Here is a 14737-nt window from a genome sequence, read left to right as displayed (position 1 = left end):
ACGACTTTATACCATTTTAAAATGTATGCCCACATTTTAAAAAAAAAATCGCATTTCATCAGCGCTTGATAGCGAAGAATGAGTGCATAACATGCCTAGACATGTGAACGGACATGGCGAACGTCGACATTATCTGCCCTAATCTTTTTTTCTCCAAAATCGTATTTCAGCCACCGGCGTAGCTAGGGGGGGCGGTGGGGGCGGTGGGGGCGGTCCGCCCCAGGCGGCACTAATTTGGGGGCGGCGGCACAGTGCGCACGTTGCGTGCCATTATGTAATTGAGCTGTGAAAGCGCACCTGTTTACAAATCCTGCAGTACATGCCACGCACTGACGCACGCACCACCTAGCATAGTGGTGGTGGTCCAGTGCGCGCCGTACTGTGTTAGTGGGTCCCAGGGCCGTCAATCTTGTAGCGTGCGAAAGCGCTACCAATGACGCCCTGGCCGTCATTTTTTGCCATCCCCCGCGCTGTGCTCCTGTGACGCACGCCACCACCACGTGATTGACTCAGTGGAGAGAGTCTCAGGGAGTGCTGGTTAGCTGCATATTCGTTCAGCCGCGAGGGCACCAAATCTGGCAGGTATTTGCACTAAACAACACTGTGAAATTAAAGACAACTCTCTTTGACAACGTTATGTCTCGGTTCTGCTGCATTACTCAGCATTATCTTGCAAACAATGCCGAATGGGGTCGGATCTCGCAGGCAGCATCTCTCTTAACATGGGTCAGGCTATTTCTTGTGGGAAATATGAGCTTGCAGTCCCTGAAAGACTTAATTAAGGTAGATACGAGTCTTAAAAGTGTGAATGCAATTACATTGTTTTGAGGTGCCTTCAGCTGCTGATGCTAAACATAAAGTCTCTCCTATTATCAATATTCCTTTGCGAACACTTGGAGTGCATAACTATATAACAGCACGTTTGTGTGCTATCTTGACTAACCACTTTTATTTTGCTCACCGTCTGTAGTAAACAGTAACCCATCCGCTTTGTCCTGGGCCATGATACTCTTGTAAGTAAGCCACGTCATAGTCTGTACATTACATTCTTTTAGCACTGTTGATGAATACTGTAGTGTCCACCAGCACCTACTTCGTCACACCTGGCTTAGCTTTCCGAGGAAGTGCTTTTAAAATGAATGCTCTTGGCACTGGGGCTCACAAAGAAAAAAATTATAAACTGTACAGAGCTGTTCTATGAGGTTTTTATATCTTTCCTAGTTAAAGGGTATCCCTTGCGGTTGTGCCAACAACACGATTTATTTGCATAGAAAACTGCGCGAATGGGGAAGACAGAACACTAACTCTACAATCTAAAAATATCATACCCATTTCAGACATCAGTATTGGTATGGCACTAGAAGAAAAGACAACTGGTAAAAAAGATGACAAATATGTCAGCAGGAGTAAAATGAGGAAGTAAGGAAGGTAGTTTTTAAAACAAATGAAAGTAGCATGATACAAAATAAAGGTTCTGCATAAGCATGAATGGGAGCTATTCTAACTAAACTGCATTTTTTTGTAGTTAGATGTGTAAAAGGGAGATTTTTCCACTGCCGGGGAGCAAGCAACTATATGACTAATTGAAGTGCCCGATACGGCTCAGATTAGCATAGGACCTGCGGTTGGGGCAACCTCCTGGCATGAACTGTGCATGGTCTGGAGCCGGTCCACCTGTCCTTTGGAATCTGCAAAGAAAATAGCTTCCTCGGAACACCGTGAGAATTGAATTAGGTGACAGAGAGAGCGTGCGTGTTAAAGGGAAATTTGCAGAACCGCTTCGGTAGGGGCCCTCGGCCCTGCCACCACTGTGGAACCTACAGGAGAGGTAAGGGGTGATGCTCTATTTCCCCCGCATGTTTTTTCTTCATATTCAAATCAAATGATTATGTTGATTGCATGATGGCACAGATGTCTGTCTAACTGAGAGAGATCAAAAGAAGCAAGAAGGGAACCTTTTCACCTCGTGCTCTCCAGGGCGCTGTCTTCTGAAAGAATAATAGATGTCACAGCCCTCTGGGGTCACTAGATGTAAATCTGCACTCATGTGATGTGGCACCCCTTATTTAATATATCTGAAATAGGCGCATGTGGTGCAACGCACATGAGCTCTATCTAGAAAAGTACAATCTGACCAGGATTCTGGACATAGTGATGGCCATTTCTGCACCTGAATGATCCAATTGGGCTGCAAGGGGTGGGAGGGAGCGGTGGTCAGTCTGGAGCAAATAGGTCAGAGTGGGGAGAGGTTTACAACAAAAGCCCTACCTCAAAGGGATATAATACTGCACATAGAAACAAGTATGGCCTCCAAGACTGACCAGCAATGATTCCAAACTATAAACAAAATAAGAGACAGTACTGAAGACAAACTGCACACAGCACAAGTGATCCCAGAACAGAAACAGCACCGAAGACAATGATTCCAAACTGCACACAGCTTCAGTGACCTTAGAACAAAGAAAAAACTGAAGACAATGATTCCAAACTGCACACAGCTTCAGTGACCTTAGAACAAAGACAATACTGAAGACAATGATTCCAAACTGCACACAGCTTCAGTGACCTTAGAACAAAGACAATACTGAAGACAATGATTCCAGAATCGCACACACATGGGACCTCTAGAGTAGAAACAGTGCAGAAGGCAGTGATTCCAAACTTTGCAAAGCACAAGTGAAACTGAGACAGTACTCCAGACAAGTGTTTCTAAACTGTACACAGCACAAGTAACCTATTGTGTGAAATAAGCATGCCAAGAATGTCAGAGCACAAAAGCAGTGTGGGATTTCTCTAAGTCACTAGGCCTTGTAGGAAATGAACTTCTATATATCAATAATCCGCTGGACTCTGTTTTTTGGCGCGATAGAGCAAAGCTACACTGTTGTCTCCATTGGGCTTCAGTCTGTTGGTATCAGTGCAAAGTCTCTGACTTCCCACCTGCCTATCTGCACTATTTACAACATGTTGGTCTCCGTACCATGACTCGCCTGTTTCTGTGTTCTGTCTCCCTGTTGGTCTGTTTATTACACCTTCCTGTTGGTTTTAGTGCTATGTCTCCCCGCTTCCCAGTCTCTCTTTACTATATCTCCCTGTTGGTCTCAGTGTTATTTTTCCCACTCATCTGTGTCACTGTACTCTGTCTCCCTTTTTTTTCTCAGTACTATAACTCCCAAGTTTCAGTATTTTGGCTCTTTGTTGTTCTTGGTACTATGACTGCCCTGTCTCAGTACGGTCTCTCTGTTTTTCTCAGTAGCATGACTGACCAGTTTCAGTATAATGTCTCCCTGTTGTTCTCAGTACTATGAATCTTTTGTTTCAATATAATGTCTCCCTGATAGTGTCCCTACTGTGTTTCTCCGTCTGTTTCAGTACAAAGCTTCCCCTGTCTGTCCCATTACTATGCCTCAGTCTGTCTCAATGCTATGAACCCTGTCTCTGCAAGTGCCATGCATTCTACGTCTCTATCAGTCCCTTTTGATTTAATGCGACCCTCTGTATCCCCATTTCATCTGCTGGGTCTGGCCTATGCATCTGCCGAACCTGTCTGGGAGAATATGTTCAAACATCACAGCAGGCTCTGGGAAAGGATGCGCCTAGAAGCGTGATGAAATACCCTACAAGTCTACAGCTCTACATTGTGGATACTTTTAGCACACAGGGGAAACAGATCGTATACTCCCCAGAACTTTCTGTAAACGTTCTGACTTGATGTGAAAAGTACAAGAATTCAGCAGAATGGACCATTGCATTTCCGCCCAAGCATGACCTTTAGTCTCAGCACAGCCTCCTACACTCCTTGTTCTCTGTGTATGAGTTGTGTTATTTTATATTATAAGCATTTTTATACCTCTCAAGTGCAACTAGAAGTTGCATTCTATCACATTCCTATTTTCCTCTTGCTTCCACCTTTTTATTTTCTCACATTTGTTGTTTTCTAGACACCCTCTCGTCCCCTTATTACCCCTTCACTCCTCTAATTGCTTTTTCTTTGTTCTCTTCTCATCTACAGTTTTAACTCCAGTTGTCTCTCCTATCGTATTATAGGATGATGTGTTTCTTGTGCGAGTAAGAATGCGCACAATACTGGGCAGAGCTGTTCTGGACCCGTAGATTTAGGTAGTGCGAGTATTGCGGTGAAAGACCTATTTATTAATCTCCAGACATCTTCCTGATTTGTTGCTTTTCAGTAGCAGGCTTGTGGCCTCATGTGTGCTTGTTTGGTAATTTAATGCCTGCCAGTCAGGCCTGACTTTCCTGGTACAAGATGGCTCGCCTCTCTAGGCTCTGACGCATAATGGAAACAGTCGCCATTGTCACCGGCCCAGGGACAGATGCTCCAAGTAGGGAAGTTTTGGAAAAAATCGGCAAAGCAGGTTTTGTTTTTGGGTACAATTATTCCTTCCTAAAATGGAATGCCTTGAAGTTATGGACTTTCTTGCAGCACGTGCAATCTATGTGTTCTCCTTTAAACTGCCGGTGTATTCAACTGTGTAGCCTTGGACCGTGCCATGTATGTGCCTGTAACTTGCATGATTGAGGCCACGTGTCTCTCGGACCTCTTTCATGTGCTAGCGGCCTTTTTCCCCAGCACATCCCCCCACCCCCGCTACGTGCCATGGGCGGCAATCTGAGGGATAGCCCCGGGCGCCAGAAGCCCTAGCTACGCCACTGATTTCAGCAGCGCTTGATGGCGAAGAATGAATGCATAACATGACTGGACACCTGTACGGACTGGACGAACTTTTAACAGAACCCTATCAGAGGAACTAAGGCTTGCCACTCCCGTTAATACTCGGAGAAAACCCCGACCTTCCTCTACTCTCGCGCCCATTTACTTTATTTGGAGACTTTCAAAGTCGCCTTTTGCCGTCATAAAGTATATCAGTCTAGAATTGAGAATTTCAGTAAGCAAAATTTACAGCAATATGCGTAGCTACCAAATTCCACACTGTGTCATTCAGACGGATATTGCAATTTCAGTCAACAGTACACTGCATTCCGGTACCTGTATTTTCCCTTTTAATATTACAGGTATGGGTTCAATAATCTCAACATGCACAGTAGTATTGGCTAAAAGATACGACTGTCCAAAATTGTTACACATGGCACCGAGCCACTTGGCAGCTAAGAATTTAAGAGAGATTTCCTAAACTTATTTTAACCTACAATTACAAGAAATGACCTTTCATCAAAGAAAACGGGAAACAATATGGACTCCATTGTATGCTTTTCTTTGGTGATTGCCGATGGCTGCAGCATATTGGCAACGCTTTTTTAACTGTCTCAAAGTTGGCCATGGATGACTTTTGAGATGGTCACTTAACTTTGTCAAAAAATATTTACTCTAAAGATGTCCTTCAATTTAGCTAAAAAGCAGTAACAATTTCCCCAAATTACTGGTCCAATAAGCATGGTAGCATAGGCTGCCTTTAATGGTATTGTCAGCTCGGCCCTTTCCACTTTATATTCATTAGGCCTTTACTTAATTGGGGGTCCGTCGTTTGGGCATGGTCTCCATTAACTACCCATCTCTTTAGCATACAGATAGTCATAATCTAAGGCACAAACATGGATATGCTCACTCGAAAGAGTTGCAAATGCTATCGAATACAGTGGCTCTTTCCACCAGCCTGTTTATGAATTTATGTTGTTTATTTGGTGTGGAGAGCATCTTTAAAAAAAGTTTTGTAGGTACGGAGAAACAAATGATCCAGTTTCAAGGGATGAGGAATATATGGACATATTTAAGTATCCTAGTTATTAAAGGGACCTGGCTGTTATTGAATTTATATATTTTAATTACTGCTCCATGATTGAAAGCTTATGGTGCTTTGCTCCTCATTTCATCCTTCAAACCATTTTGCTTTGACTCTTTCCTGTCTGACATTACTCTTTAACGTCGCTCTCCTTTTCACTATCTGTCCTCAATGCTTTAAATCTCCAGTAGTTATTCATTTAGCCCATAACCTCTCTGCTAGCCCACGTGATTCTGTAATTAAAGAACTGTCTCCCGATTTCCTTTCTCTAAAATATTCCATTTCCATGATTATATTAATTTCAAATAGCCCATTTCAATCTGGCTTTCACGCTCTTCTTCCTACTGGAATCACACTCTGCTGTCTAGCTAATTTTTTTAAATCATTACATCTGCTCACAACAATAAACTGTCATCAGTAGTAATACTCCAAGACCTCTTGCTGGTATTCGATACTGTTGACCTCTCTATACTCCTTTTCCTACCACTTTGGACTTTACCAATCCAGGCGTCAGATGGTTCTCCTCATATCCTTTACTGTCTCACCCTGTCACTCCGTCTTTCAGAGTCCCTAAAGATTAATTACCGGGCCCACTCCATTTCCTTTCTATACTATGTCTTTAGAAAGAGAAATTATAAATCCATGTATTCACACTTTAACAGTCTCTCCTCCAACTATATATCTCCCAACGCGCAGTGCCTGTGTCCCAAAAAGATACTTTCCCTAACCCAACTTAAGGTTGTATGACAGTATATTGAAGTCAATGCAATTGACCTACAATAGTTTGACATCAAATACATCACCAATCTGTACAGTCATGATAAGTATATACTTACTGTTCTTACCTCCACATCTACGTTCCTATACTTACTTCTGTGATATAGTGATTAGGGTGATGTAATGGATCTATTGTTATTATTTGTAAAGCTCAAATCTTCAGACCATTAGAGTCTTTTGGGGCTATAAGATTGGCTGTCTGGTGGTCAACCATTGACTGAGGAACTGGATTACGTGGATAGAGCCAGGTTTTATGTGCTTTCTTGAAACTGGGAAACGGGGACACCAGGAAATTTAAAAAAGAAAGAAATTGGAACTGATTTAGAGTAATTGATAGATGGGATTTCGAAGTTGACTTTGTGCCAAGATCTCAAGTTGCAGATGAGAACATTTATGAAATTTCTTGACCAGGAATCTTGGCTCATGTTATGAAAAATGTTGTACAATGTACAGGATGCTTTAAAATGTTGTTGCTCGTAAATATGGGTAACCAATGCAGTTGTTGCAAATAATCAGAGACTGAGCCAGATATTTCAAATTGAATACACATCTGGCTAGAACATTCTAAATCTTTTTAAGGCAGTGTGTGCTTTTCATTGGGTGGTGAAGGTATGTGGAATTGCCAAAATCAATCCTAGACTGGATAACAGCATTGGAGGCAAACTTCAATCTCCTTGTGACTCCTAAACCTCATTGTGCCACACCAAGGTTCTGCTCTTTTGTCTACTTGGTCTACATTTTTGGAACCAGCTCTCTTCCTACTCTTTATTCCATCTCCTATTTGCCTACCTACAAAACAGCAGTGATTTCGCACCTTCCTCCAACTGGAATAAACCACAACCGATTTATTATCGCCTTTACATTCTCACCTCCATCTAGTTTATAAATGTAATTATCTTTACACAATGCATCAGTTATGTGTCATTAATGTCTATGTACTGTGCCTTAATTTTTTTTTCACTTTGCATTAGTTCCACATAAATCCTAAATGTTATTCACTAAACAATTTTTGGACTTTGTATAATAGCAACAATATGATGATACACATTATTTTTGTGTTAAAATGACTTCTTGGTCCTCTTCTACATCTATCAACGAACTCACCCTGCTAGCCTTGCAAAGTCATTTGCATATATCCCGTATGTTTTCCTGCACAGTTAACCCATACAAGAGATCATGTGCAAACAGTATTAGAAGGCCTTGGTACACTCAAGGCTCCTTCCTGTGGATTTAACTTACTTTGAATCATCACTTCAAGATGGATGTCAGAACATTCTGTTAACATTTTATGATCTACCTCTTTTGTAAAGTATTTGGATTGTCTGTGGTATCTTTATACTCCTTATAGTCTTTGCTCAAGCTGCTCTCAAAAGTATCCATTTGTAGGCCTGAGAACATTACAAAAGTTTAAAAGAAATAAAACTTGTGCTACTAATGCAACTAACTTTTGTCTCTCCACACTCCTAGGAAAGCCCTCTCTCAGTGGATCGCTTTTAGACAGGATAATAGGAGGATTTGTGGCTTTAATAAAATCAAATGTTTCTGGTTATAGTGATTAGGAAAATCATCTCGGCTAGGTTTACTGTGAAGGGATTTACTTCTTTAGTTAAATCGATGTTTATGCTTTAAGCGGAAACATAAACCATAACGTACAACACATAAAAAGAAAACATAATAAAATAAATAACTTAAGATGACATTAGAGATGGAGTGATAACCATAAGATATAAAAATATGGACAATCATGCAGGATAGATATGTTTTGATAGTAATATAAACCTTATACTTTGAATTATGAATAACCAATAAGATGAAAAAGTACAGCTTTTATGATCTTAAAAATGGCTCTTAAGATACGTCAAATATAAGTGCTCGATAAACAACATTAGAAAAAAAATGAACACTTACCGAATGAAAGAGAAAAATATAGAGGAGAAAAAATGAAATGCAATACCATTTTTTTAAAGAGCAATGATTATGAATCAGAAAGTACAGCAAAACATAAAATATATCCTAGTAAATAATGGTTTAAATGTAGAATATAAATGTTTATTTTGAGTGATACATGAGTTATACTATTCAGAGGACAATACGGTAAAAACGAAGTTGAAGGCACCCATAATATATCTGTTTTCCTTACAGTATGAGAAGTATAAGTATGAAAGTTATCCTTTCCATGGTTAGTACCGATTTAATTCCACAAATAAAAATACAATAATTTAGAATAGTATTTCCAGCAAGATCTTTTGAGTTGAAGAGCCGCAGATATAAGTGGATCTAATGTTTGTAACTAATCAATGGGCATTATAAATATAGGACTAGAGGGAGGAGCTGCAATAAAACCAATAATGAAATTTATCTGGCACCATACAGTTTTGTTATAAATATTACCAACTTTACACTCAAAATGCATATTAATAAATGTGCTTCAGAGCTAGAAGACCACTAGCATCAGAAATTATACTTACATTGTCAGGTGTAAATGATAATCTATTAGAAATAGCAGTCGCAAAATTCTAAAATAATAATCACCAATCCTGTACATGATGGCAGTGGGCCACATTTCATAAACCTTCTGGGTCAGTATGTAGGGGCATGCACAACTTAAAGCTTTGCTTGGTAACTTGTGCTGTCGGTGGTTTGTTTCCACTTTCCCCGAGTTTTCATCCAGCCCTTCCCTCCACTCTGCAAAACGTTTGTTGTGTTCTTCTCCCTTGCGTTCCATATTTCTCACTATGTGTCTTTTCGTGAGAGGTAATCCAGTTCTACATTCTTAGATGTATTTGTTGTTCCCTATGGTTTCTGAAGAATCCTGAATATGTGCTAACCTATAATTGCACCCTATAGCTCCAGAAGTGGATAACAATCTATCATATCGCAAGCAGACAAGACTTTGGTCCAAGGGCAAAACAGAATCCTATGTTTCTCCCTCTCTTACCATATTCCCCATTTCCCCTTAATGGCCAGACTGAAGATAGCTGTACCTTACTAGCAGGTGATAAGGAGGCAGTTACCAGTCAGATGGATTCATCATACCTTTGAATCCAGAAAGTTTACCAGGCCTCATGATGGTTCAGGAGACTGTTCCCAGACTTCCTTGCCACAAGCTGTTGCAGAAATTCAGATAGAATTTCATACTGCCTGAGCAGAACATGGCATAATATAAAAGCAATTAAATGTACTACAAAATAGAAAGCTACATTCCCTTATCCACCCCCTGGTAATCCCTTTAATCCTAAGGCTGCAGAGTTTTCACTTAATATAGCAAGGGTATCCAGAACCACATTCCCGCTCCCAGGAATGACATGCGTTAGTGTGATCCCACCGGAGAAGTTCCCTCAGGATCTAAAACATTTGTCTGCATCCTTGGAGCCCAGGGCACTATATCTCCTCACTAGACAGCAGCAATTTTCAAGTGATATTACTAATGTCTCTTTTATCCTCTCCTAAACGAACTAATGATGTGCTGTGTGGACTTCATTAATATTGAAGCAAGACCTATGTTTAAGTAACCTCGATATATTCATAGCTGAACTATATGCAGTATTTGAGCTTTGTCAGCCCACACAAGAGGCACATATGGGTTATTACCATTTAGATAAGAACCCAGGATATTGTAAAACGTGTTATTACTTTTCACAGTATGTAAACTAAAGTTTAATGGCCAGATGAAGGAGCAGATTTTCATGATGTGTGAAGGAAGACAATTTAGATTTTTCACAGCCTGGTGGGCAGAAAATCTGGATTTTATTAAGGACACAGAGGCCAAGTGTGGAACGGAGGCGACAACTACCTCATTACAGCGGTGTCCAGGCGCGGGGATCCTGTCCCCCGCGCTCGGTCGGTTAACGTCCCGGTCACACAGGACACCCTCTCTTTCTCGTCCCCTGCAGGTACCGGCTCCTGGATTTGGTGAACCGGAAACACTCGCCAGCCATCCCGGAAGCAGAAACTGGACGACCTCGATCGAACCGGAAGCACCCGGCCCTGACCCCGGAAGTGGGCGGCCAGACAACAAGCCGGAAGATAGAAAAAGCCCCGAGGACGACGGAGAGTCGTTCGGAGCAACCGACTCGTGGCAGGAGGCAACGGAGAGCGACGAACCCCCGACAGAGAGCGGCGCAGCACGGCTAGACCGAAGCAAGGAAGAGGACGAGGACGTCTGGACGGAGGACTGGTGGCATCCTCAGGAGGAGGCTGGAGAGCGGCCGCAACTCGGACGAGAGTTGCGGCGGGGCACGTGAGTACCCGTCACCCTTCTCAGTGCCCCTCTTGTACCTAGAGTTGTAAATATAGAACTGTAAATAGCATAGGAGACACGCGCACTAAGACACGGTATACTTATCCCCTTTCTCACGAGCACTGTATAAATCCCGATCACTGCCCAGCACCTGGCACCTCTATCCCCTCCCCTCTCTTATTTGCCTCTTCCACCTCCCCTGTCCGTCCCGCCCTCACTTCACTCTTTCGTAAACCCTCACTCTCGGGTGTCGGTGGAAGTATTCAGACGGTGTGGCTCGGACTAAAAGCCCTTACGCTTCTCTCCTTTTCCCAAGCCTCCGTGGAGCCCCAGTACCATACCGAGGGGACAACAGCTGAAAAGGGGAAGCAAGACTCGATCCAGACTCCACCTCGCCGACCCGGGTCACCAGCCAAGTCAACCGTCCCTTCCTGCATTCTGACTCTGTACATCTGTTCATCTGTTGAATAAATAGCCCAGACATTGCTCACTATATTCGGCCTCCCTGCCTGTTATTCCGGTCCGCCCTTCCCACACGTCCACACCAAGATTATGCAAATCTCCTTTATTGCGCAGCTCACAGCAGCAACAATAAAGAGATCTAGAACTTCATAAACATTCCAACATAGTATAAAGTCCAAGTGCACGTAGTCATCTCCCTTCTTTGTGCAGCAAACAAGATAACTTTAAAATTCTTTTCAAATAACTTTCTTAGAGAAGACATCTGAAAGGTCTCTGAAACCATTTAATCTGAAAGAAAAGAGAACAGAATTATATTACAAGGGTGGGTTCAAATGTGGAGGGATAATCTTGGCCTCCGTGTCCTTAATAAAATCCAGATTTTCTGCCCACCAGGCTGTGAAAAATCTAAATTTGATGGCATGACATGGAGGCCAACATTATGCAAGTTCAAAGTGCATTCAACACATTATCGATAACATTTGGTACAGGTTTAAAATAACAACTTTTGAAAATCCATTCATTTGACCAGTCTGCGGCCCTAAGGATATCTTGAAGGCCACCACCCAAAACAAAAGCTTTTGAAGCTGAAGCACCTCTAAGAGAATGAGCACCAAAAATGGAGGTATCAATTCCAGCTTCTTTCATAACATCCTTAACCCATCTAGTTAAGGTGGGGGAAGAAACCGCTCTATGAGGGGATCTGTGAGATATTATTAATTGATCAACAGAACTTCTCAACCCTAATGTTCTTTTTTCCTATTCTAATAAACACTTGACAACACACAAGCTTTCGTTCTGTGGGAAAGAGGGGTAGAAGACCGAAGTTGACATCGTTTTAGTCCTTTTTTAAAGGAAGAAACAAACTCCCTCAGGTTGAAAAGCTCTACTAGAGATGTCTAAGACTTTGACGTCTGATGTTCGCCTGAAGGAGACAAGACACAATAAAACAGTGAGTTTATAGGATAGTCTTTTTAAAGAGAGCGAAGAATTCTCACCCCAACTTGTAATTAGTCTAAGAACGTCCCTGACGTCCCATAAGGCGGAATATTTGGGTAAAGGTGGATTTAAGACACGCATACTACGCATAAGCTTTTTGGTTAGCAAGTTCTGGCCTACCGAAGTACCGTCTACTAGGCAGTGACCTGCTGCAATGGCCGATCTATAGACGTTAACAGTACGATAAGCCAGGCCTGAAGCGAAGATTTCAGACAAGAAATTAATAACTTGAATTAGACCGACTGAAATGGGATCGTAATTCCGTCGAACGAACCAACAAACCCATTTACGCCAAGCCAGTCTATAAGCTTTCCTTGTCCCAGGTGCCTAGGACTCTGATATGAGTCTGAAAGCATACTCTGAAATCCCTGGGAGGCGCTATTGTCTCCTGAAATCCTCCAAGCCATCAATGACAGGAGGCCCTGAGTCACAAGGGGGTGGCGTTCTCCGTGAGGACCTGTGATTATCGCCCCGAAGGTAGGAATGAGTATTGTAAAGTCTATGCTCATTTCCATCAGAATTGGAAACCAAGCTTGTGATCTCCAAAGGGGGGTTACTACTACCACTGGATCCTTGTTTCTCCGAACTTGAATAAGAAAATGTGGGAGCATGGCAAAAGGAGGGAAGGCATAAGGGTTCAGACCAAGCCAGTTCTGAAGGAAGGCATCTACCGCTAAGGCCTGAGGGTCTGGTCTCCAGCTGAAGAAATTCGGAAGTTGAGTGTTGAGTCTGTCTGCAAACAGATCTATTCCAAAGGGACCCCATAAGGATTGAATGGACAGGAAAACTTGTCTGTCCAGTTTCCAATTGCTGGAATCTTTGAAATTCATGGAGAACCAGTCTGCTACCCCATTGTTCAGGCCTGGAATGTGTTCTGCAACCACTGAGATGCCTTTGTTGAGACAATAGGCCCAAAAATTCTTGGCCAGGTCCGAAAGACCCTTGGAGTGAGGACCCCCCATTTTGTTCACGTATCTCACAGCGGAAACGTTGTCCATGAGGAGCATGACTGAGCACTTGATTATATCCTTGGTAAAGCTCCGGATTGCAAAGGATCCTGCCAGTAGTTCTAGGCAGTTGATATGAAATTCTTTCTCGAGAAGTCCAAAGGCCCCCTGTTGACGAGTCGCCGCACGTGGCACCCCATCCTTCTAGGCTCGCATCGGAATCTATTATCAGGTCCGGTTCCTCGCCAAAGATGGTTCTGCAATTCCAGGCTTCTGCATTCCTCAACCACCAGAGTATCTCTTTCCTGGAGTCTGAGTCCAGGTACACGATCTGAGAGTAGGAAGGATTGCTTCTCAGGGCTTTTGCCTTGAGTCTCTGAAGGGCCCGGTAATATAGGGGGCCCGGATATATGGCCTGGATAGTCGAGGACAGGAGGCCCAGTGCTCTGGCTAAGGATCTTAGGGGAAAGGATTGTTTCCTTAGAATTTTTCTTAACTCTTTCCTGAGTTTTCTGAGTTTCTCCCCGGGGAGTTTTAATTTTGTCTGAACTGTATCTACCGTAAAACCAAGGAACTGTGTGACTTGGGTTGGGGTTGTTGAAGATTTTTCGCTGTTTATCACGAAACCCAAGTGTTCTAAAAGTTTTATAGTCAGAACTGTGTGTTGAGAGGCTACTTCTTTGGACTGTGCCATTAATAAAATGTCGTCCAGATATAAAATTAGTCTTATTCCTTTGTTTCTTAGCCAGGCCGCTACTGGACGGAGGATCTTGGTAAAGCACCAAGGGGCTGAGGATAGACCGAAGAGGAGGCTTGAAAACTGCCATAGCTTTCCTTCCCATAGAAATTGGAGGAATTTTTGGTGCGCGGGCCATATGGGGATGGTTAGGTAAGCGTCCTTTAGGTCTAGACGAGTGAGCCAATCTCCTTTCCTTAGGATGTCACTGAGGAGGTAGATCCCCTCCATTTTGAAGTGGCGATAGACCACCCATTGATTTAGTTCTTTTAGATTTATCACAGGTCTCATCTTTTTGTCCTTCTTTGCCACTAGAAAGACATTGCTGATGAAGCCGATCTCTTTCCCTTCTCGAATCGCACCTTTTGTGAAAAGGTCCTTTACCTCTTGAGAGACTAGAGCGGAGTCTTTTTTTGAAAAACGAATTTCCCTGGGGATTCTTTCCTGAATGGGTGAATCTATGAATTCTATTTTGTAGCCCTTGACAGTATCTAACACCCATGGGTCTTGAGTCACCATATTCCAGTTCCCACAAAATAGGGCTAGTCTCCCTCCCACCTTTATAGGGGTATCTAAATGGTCTTTGGTTAGACTTACCCGCTGAAAATCCTCTTTGTTTTCTTTCACCCCTGAAGCCTCTTGAGCGGAATCTGTCTCTGGGGATAAAATGAGGACTAGGCCGCCAAGCTAGAATGGGGAAATCTTCCTCCCCGTCCCATGAAGGGTCTTGATGAAAAGTTTCCTCGGTCGGGGAGTCGACCCCGCATTCTCCCGGCCCTGGTAAAAACTCTGCTATTAAAGACTTTTTTAATGTCCTTTT

The 14737-nt window shown here is 42.7% G+C and overlaps 1 long non-coding RNA gene across 1 annotated transcript in view; it reads left to right on the top strand.

The window, feature by feature from the left end:
* The first annotated feature begins 295 nt into the window (after window positions 1-295).
* The window catches only part of LOC146812543 (uncharacterized), a 62225-nt gene continuing 47783 nt past the window's right edge, over window positions 296-14737 (top strand). The window contains exon 1 of the long non-coding RNA XR_014966871.1: window positions 296-582. This is a non-coding gene — a long non-coding RNA (uncharacterized LOC146812543). The remainder of the gene's footprint in view (window positions 583-14737) is intronic.

This window comes from Triturus cristatus, chromosome 7 (assembly GCF_964204655.1).
Source record: "Triturus cristatus chromosome 7, aTriCri1.1, whole genome shotgun sequence".
NCBI lineage: Eukaryota > Metazoa > Chordata > Amphibia > Caudata > Salamandridae > Triturus > Triturus cristatus.
This window is presented reverse-complemented; position numbering and strand designations above follow the sequence as displayed.